The sequence below is a fragment of the Dromiciops gliroides genome, chromosome 3 (assembly GCF_019393635.1).
Source record: "Dromiciops gliroides isolate mDroGli1 chromosome 3, mDroGli1.pri, whole genome shotgun sequence".
NCBI lineage: Eukaryota > Metazoa > Chordata > Mammalia > Microbiotheria > Microbiotheriidae > Dromiciops > Dromiciops gliroides.
Genome location: NC_057863.1, coordinates 381,582,105 through 381,590,045, shown reverse-complemented (window position 1 = coordinate 381,590,045; position 7,941 = coordinate 381,582,105). Strand labels below are relative to the sequence as shown.

Sequence of the window (7,941 nt, the reverse complement as noted above, 5' to 3'; positions counted from 1 at the left end):
TTGTGTGCTATGGCCATAGACTGTCCACCTAATCCTGGTTGTCATTTTATGAATGTGCCACAGACAACCCCTTACTGAGGTTTAAAAGATCCTTGATTTCATTGGGTGCAGTAGGTGCTCCTTCCTCTTACTTATATGGGCTGAGTGACTGTGTCATAGATAGATAGATAGATAGATAGATAGATAGATAGATAGATAGATAGATAGATAGATAGATAGATAGATAGATAGATAGATAGACAGACAGACAGACATAGACAGAAAGACAATATACATGGGTATGTACAAATATACAGATATATGTATCCAAAGAGAGCACCACTATAAACATATATGAATACATTTATTATTATAAATGTATGTGTATAACTATAGCTATCTACAGATCTCTATATGACTATATATAATATAATCATATATGTAAAGATATGGATAAAGCTCAAGATAAATATAGTTCTAGAAATAGAGGCATGCAGATGATACAAATGCAGACAGAGAGATAGAGATGATAGAGAAGTTGGAAAGGTGAGAGGGGTAAGCATTGATAGAGATAGAAATTGAGATGGAGTAGATGAAGAGATGGCCCACTGGTCATCATTCTGGTGATAATCCTCTCTGGATGTGGGAGTCTGGTCCTCAAATAACACACATATAACCCATCATTAAGCCTGAATTCAAGGTGTTTCTCTACCTAGATAGGCTCAAACATAGTTTGTGATATATAAACACATAGTTCAAAAACACAGGATCAACTCTATGCCATTATGATGCACTAGAGTAGGACTTTATTTGGGTGACAATATCTTACTAGCCCTGGTAATTGAAAGCTATTAATTCCAAAAGGTTCCAGGAAAAGAGTATATGTGGCTAAGTACAAACCATTCCCATATTGTTGATTTTTTAAAAAGCCTACAAACCATCAAAGTTGATGTACCAATGATGTCAAAGAAAAATTGTGTTTGCACATAAAATACAAACATAATTAAGAAAAGCCTTCCCTGAATCACTTGCATATTTTACAGTGATCTATACCTGCAAGTTACCCAGTTGCTGACACCATTCATCAGTTCTGTCTTATAAGAGGACAAATACTATATAATATTTGTCAATATTCAAATTGATTTAATTCATATCTATTGAGCACTTAGCCTGTCCAAGTCTTATCAAATGTTGCATTGTGAAAAGGGTAAGTTAATTATGGCCTTCATGGAATTTAAGGATTCTTATGCAGAAGATACTCATTAGTTCTCCAGGGTTGAAAAGGAAGAAATATATTTAAGTGAAAACAGAAGAAATTTAGATTGTATCTATAGAAGAAATTCCTGCCATTAGTGTGAAAAAATACTGGGATCAGGATTTGCTACCAAAGGAAGCATTGTAGAGTAGTGAATAGAGTATTGTATTTGGAGCCAGACTAGCTATATGATCCTGGGAAAGTCATTACCTTCTCTGGTTTTTAGCTTCCTCATCTGTAAAATGTGGAAGTTGTACTCATTAGTATCTAAGATCCCTTCTAGCTTTCAGTCTAGATGCTGTAATTCTAGATCTCTTCCAGGAGAGAGTAAACAATCATCTATCTTGACTAGATTAAACAAAACATTCCCTAGAAATGGGACTTAATGGGATGATCTTTGAAACTCTTTCCTTTATCAAGAACTCTAGCCTTCTATAGTAATTCAGTGTGGGAACAATGGCCTATCCAGCTAAACTTCTCACACAACTGTAATTGTGGGAGCAAAATTCTGAATATAAGAAAGTATTAGTTGAATGTCTATTGTGCAAACAAGATTGTACTGGGCATTCTGGGGTTCAGCAAGAAGTATCAAAAATGATCACTATTCCCAAGAAGCTTATAAGCTAGTTAAGAAAAGAAGACATATACATGAAAAAAATAAATAACATTTCTTATTAAATTTTTTAAAATTTATTTTATTTTTAATTTGAAGAATAAAACAAGCATTTCCATAACACAGTATAATAAAAAAGATGGGGGCAGCTAGGTGGCACAGTGGATAGAGCACTGGCCCTGGAGTCAGGAGGACCTGAGTTCAAATCTGGCCTCAGACACTTAACACTTACTAGCTGTGTGACCTTAGGCAAGTCACTTAACCCCAATTGCCTCACTAAAAAAAAAAAAACATGATTGCACATGCAACTGCAAATCTATCATGTACAGCTTACTATTCCTTTTAAATATATAATAAAGTTATCATGTAAATTTCTTATTTTTCTTCCATCCACCTCATCATGGCCTTCAATTATCAATGCAAACTTCATGGAGAAAATGGGCATTGAACTAAACACTGAAAGATCAGTAAAATTTCTATAGAAGTGATAGGAGAGGGTGAGAAGGAAAGAGAGAGAAATCCCAGATAAGGAACATTCCCTTTGAAAGTCTGGACCTAAAAGAATAAAAATACACAAGCTAATGAAGTATGAATTGCAAGATTCTCAGAGATGGAAAAATTCTGTCAAATTAAGAGCCCTTAACCTGGAATTGGGTCTTAAATTCTGACTCTGATGCTTAAAATAGGTGTGACCTTGGACATATCTAACAAAAAAGACAATACTATTTATACTCCCAACATCACAGTCATGTTGATGAAAGCAATCTGTAATCTTTAAAGGACAAGAACTAGACCTACAATTTCACTGATATGGGGAGTTTCCAGATGAGAAAATCCCCTGCACCCATGCAGACTGGTACTTCCTTTTATAACACAGAGCCTTTGGGAATTTGCCATGGGCACTAAAAGGTTAAATGACTTACCAGGATCACACAGCCAGAATGCATTAAGGGCTAGGTTTGAACCCCAGGTTTTCTTGGCTGTGAGGATAACTCTTTACACACTGACTTTGCTATGCTGCCACTATAGTTTCTTATAGAAGCATATAAATGATTTATTATTACTAATATCCAGAGTGGGAAATGGGAATATATCTTCTATGTCAAATCATTTGTAGTGGCTCCAAAGGAGAAAAAAATATTCTATTTGTAAACACAGTAGTAGGCACACCTAATGAGGACCCTCAATTGTCTAGTTTCTGGTGGCTACCACACAGTGGGGTAAACACAGTGAAATGCAACACAGGCTAGTCACAGCATGAATTACTTTACCCAATGAAGCTGAAGGAGACTTAGACATGCTTGAGAAATATTGAAGCATGATAAAAAGTGCTTTATACCAAATTACTTTTTATTCCTCACTTAATAAAAATGTCCTGGGTTGTCTTTGGTTATTGCAGCTAAGCTCATGATTCATAGATCATAAATGTATGCACAGAGCAAATCCTCTGATGGCACCCCAAGTATTACAGGAGCTTTGGAAGAAAGAGAGTACCTATTCAATGGGACTGATATCCCCACATGGTGAGGGTCAGTTATATATCTGGAGGCCATTATCAAAAGGATACACCTCAACAAATAAAGAATAGATATAATAATAAAAGGTTGCATTTTTGTAGCACCATAAAATATTCAAAGTGATTTACAAATATCTCACTTTATTCTGACAACAACCCTGGGAGGAAGGTGCCATTATCTCCTTTTTACACGAGTATGGATTTAAAGGATTTTAAAATGGAAGTTAAGTGATTTGCTCAAGTCACACAAGCATAGTGTCAGAGGCAGGACTCCAGCTTCCCAACCCTGAAATTCTCCCTCTATCCACTATGGAATGCTGCTTCTTTACAAAATATATACAAAGTCAGTACAAAAGAATTTTTGTGGGGAAGGGGAATGGTAACAACTGAAGAAATCATTAATCAATTAATTTCATGAGTCAGACCACTCACTGTACTTATTGGAAACAAACTCAAGAAGTGCAACTCTGCCACCTCATTATGGGGAAGGGGATCCTGAGTTCTTGAAGAGAAAGGCAGCAGAACACAAGTTCTGGCTGATGCTACAATGCTGTGAAAGATTAGAGTATGGCCATTTTAAATGTCCTAAAGAAACTTTTTGTTGTTGTTCAGGCATTTTTTCAGGTCTTCATGACCTCATTTAGAGTTTTCTTGGCAAAAATACTGGAGAGGTCTGCCATTCCCTTCTCCAGCTCAATTTACGGATAAGAAAACTGAGGAAGAGTTAAGTGACTTGCTCAGGATCACAATACCTAGTAAGTATCTGAGTTCATATTTGAAGTCAAGAAGATGTCTTCCTGACTTCAGTCCCTGGGCTCTATTCACTGTACCACCTAGCTGTCAAGGAAGTTCTAATTCCACACCCTCATTTTGCAGAAAAAAAAAAATTGAGGCTTGAAGAATTAAAGTCACTTGCCTAGAGGCACACAGATAATTAGCTATATAGATAGAACTAGAATCCCAGGATTAATTTCAAATAGAGTAACTTTTTGCTATATTTCAATTGAATATTGGTGAGTATAAATTCTTCATATCTATATCTTAATAGATAACTATCAAAACCAGTTCAAGAGACTTCATAGCTTTTATTCCTGCTTCCAAATGTGGGTCTTCCTATGCAATGTGAAACTTCCATTTAAAACAAATTCCTGATAGGCTCCCAGTGCCCAAAGTCTCCCAGATGCTGTTACTACTTGTTCTTGGAAGCTAAACATGGAAAGTGGTAATATCTTTTATAGTAGGTTGGAAATCAAAGGAATGCCCATCAATTGGGGAATGGCTAAACAAACTGTGGTATATGATGGTGGTGGAATATTATTGTCCTATAAGAAATGACAAGCAGGATGACTTCAGAAGGGTCTGGAAAGACATTTATGAATTGATTTATTGTGAAGTGAGCAGAACCAAGAGAACATTGTGTAGAGACAGCAATCCTGTTTGATGAAGAACTGTGAAAGACTTAACTATTCTCCACAATACAATACAATTCGAAAGGACTATTGACAAAACATACTAGAAACCTCCAAAGAAAAAATTGATATTATGGAACAGACTGAAGTGTGCTATTTTTCACTTTCTTTTCTTTTTTTCTTTTAATCAGGTTTTCTTGTACAAAAATGACAAACATGGTAATGTTTTACATAATCATACACGTATAACCATATATGATTATTTGCTACCTTGGGGAGTGGGGAAGGGGAGGGAGGAAAAGAGGGATAAAAATTGGAACCCAGCACTATAAATAAAAATGTTTATTATTTTTTTAAAATAAAGTTAATTGGCAAATTAAGTCTGAAGTTATGCTAAGACACCCATGTGGAAATGTATTATCCCAGGATCATAAATCCAGGACTGGAGGTGACCTCACAGATCATTTGGCCCAACTGCCTTATTTTTTAGATAAGGAGATTGAGGCCCAGGAAAGGTTAAGTGATTTGCCTAAAGTTACACGGGAAATAAGTATCAGATGGGTATTTGAACCTAGGAAGTGATCCTTTGACTCAAGAGTCAAGGTTTTTCTTATCTCACCATATCATCTCCCAATAGGCAGCCTAAAAAGAGGTCCTAGAATTCAGGAGGAGATAACAGAGCTGATAATATAGATTTGAGTGGATGGAGGTGAAGTTGGCACCTTGACAGTGGATGAGAGAAACTGAAAATAGAATAAAGATCAGCTTAAATTCTCCAAGCAACCTACCAATTCCTTCCTTCCAAGTCACTCAGGGCATGGCTTTGGTGCCCTCCATGTCTGTTCCTCCTCTTCATCTTGGGAGTTTGACCTGACCTGCTGACACAAAATGTGCCACAGGGACAGTAATGGACAATGAAGTTATAAGGAAGCATCTCTTAATTGATGGTAATGGTGCTGGTGATGACTGGAGAATCAGCCTGTTAGTGGAGAGTTTCATTAAATGGTGCAATGCTGGATCTAAGACAGGGGACAACCAATACCAGCACATGCTGAGCAAGCTGTCTCAATGTGAATTTTCAATAGGAATAACCCTGCTTGCATAAGACATGTATCCAAGAGAAATGGAAAACTTTGAAAAAATTTACAGACATAGAAAATAGCATAGTTGGAGCATACAAAAAATGCTGAGTGCAAAAAGCAGATCCCTCAAGCAAAACAAATGTGAAAAAATTGCCAGGACTATTATGCTTTGGAAAAAGCACCATACAAACAGAAATAAAATGTTAAAGGAACTAGATGCTTTGGGAAAGAATTATAACATCTTTCTCATATAAAAGAAAATGTTGAATATAAGCTGGAATTAAGGTAATAGTAGTTCCATGTACTTCTTAGTACTATCCATGAACTTCAGCAAACATTAGAAAATGATGAAAAACTCTTAGAAATGAAAGAGGTTCAGGAAGCGGGCATGGAGACAAAGACTAAATAATAGGCAAATGAGAGTATCGCAAGTTATGAAGTGATCCAGATATCTCTGTCTCAGTTTTCTTTCACATGACTAAGCATATATGTTAAATCATTGTTTCTCTGGTGAAATGAACAGACTATGGATGATAAATTTTTATTTATTTATTTATTTATTTGTGGGGCAATGAGGTGACTTGCCCAGGTTCACACAGCTAGTAAGTGTCAAGTGTCAGAGGTCAGATTTACACTCAGGTCCTCCTGAATCAAGGGCTGGTGCTTTATCCACTGCGCCACCTAGCTGCCCTCTATTATTTTTTTCAAATGTCCAACTAGTCAAAGAATCTATTTTAATGAAGTTTCTTTATATTAATTTTTAATTCTAATGTTTTGGGTTGTATTTTGTGCATATTTTGGTCATTGTTTAAAGGATAAAATTGAAATAGATTTTCACAAGTTGTGTTTACAAGGAAACATCTAGAATATGCACATGGACTATAGAATTCCCCCTCCTTGGACACCACAACTTAGTAGATAAGTTCTTAGGAGTTGTCTGAGGTATAAAAAAGTTATGACTTGCCTGGGCTCACATACCTAATATTTAAGGGAATTTCTAGCCAATTCTTTCTGACCCCATGACTGGTATATTTGACTACAATTTCTATGCCATGATGTTTCTACATATAGGAATAAACAACAAAGAAGGGTTCAATTTCTAGCCTAGAGAAATGAGTTGTTCACTTTTAAATAAATAAAAATTAAATAAATTTACTCATTAAGGTTATAAAATATTTCCAAAAACAGCCAATCAGGCCACTGACTTAGGGTTATAGAATTGTATTTGATGATTTATTAACAGTTGCTAAAGGAAACAAATTCACCATCAGAAGTAGACAATTGATTTTTGAGTGCTTTCCATGAACTCAAAGCCATCCTACAGACATATCAAAAAAGAAAGACACAATCCTTGTCCCTAGAATGTTTGTCATCTAATTTTATGATATTTAGAACTGAAAAGTTCCTTAAAATAGCATATAGTCCAATTCCTTCATTTTATAGATGAAGATGAGACACAGGATGCTGAGTGACTTCTGCAAGGTGATGCAGATAATAAGGAGCAAAATTAGGAATTCAAATCTCATCACTCTGGCCACAAATCCAGTTAAAGAAATAGATAATAACTAGAAAGCAAATACAAATCAAGATATCAGGTTTAAAATAATATACATAAATCTCCAATATACACATAAGAGCTATGTAGAAACTATGTTAAGTCTAAGTCCACATTCCCAAGGGACTATGGTGGTATAGGTGAAAGTGTGTCCCCCCTCCCCCTCTGTGAGTTGTGTGTGGGGGGACAATGGAATTTTTCTGTATGAAATATCTTCAAAGTAAACATCTATTTTAAAATGATAATTAATTTTAATTGATTAAATTGAATTGCTGCTAGTCACTACTAGCTAACAGTGAGAGAAATACACTGGAATGTGGGCTTGATCTTATAGTATAAGAGAAAAAAACATATCACAACCCCTTAAGGGTGCTCCTAGAATCCTGAGATGTAGCTGTCCTTGCTGTAGATGATTCAGGCCAAGAAAATCATTACCCGTCTGCCTATATACATACCTACTTTTCTCTCTGTTGTTATGTCTGCCTCCCTCTGTCTCTGTCTCTCTGTCTCTCTACAACTGTGTGTGTTGTCT

The 7,941-nt window shown here is 35.8% G+C and overlaps 1 pseudogene; it reads left to right on the top strand.

Annotated features, from left to right (window-relative positions):
- Nucleotides 1-5,679: 5,679 nt before the first annotated feature.
- On the top strand, nucleotides 5,680-6,263 carry LOC122747644 (annotated as a pseudogene).
- The last annotated feature ends 1,678 nt before the right edge of the window (nucleotides 6,264-7,941 follow it).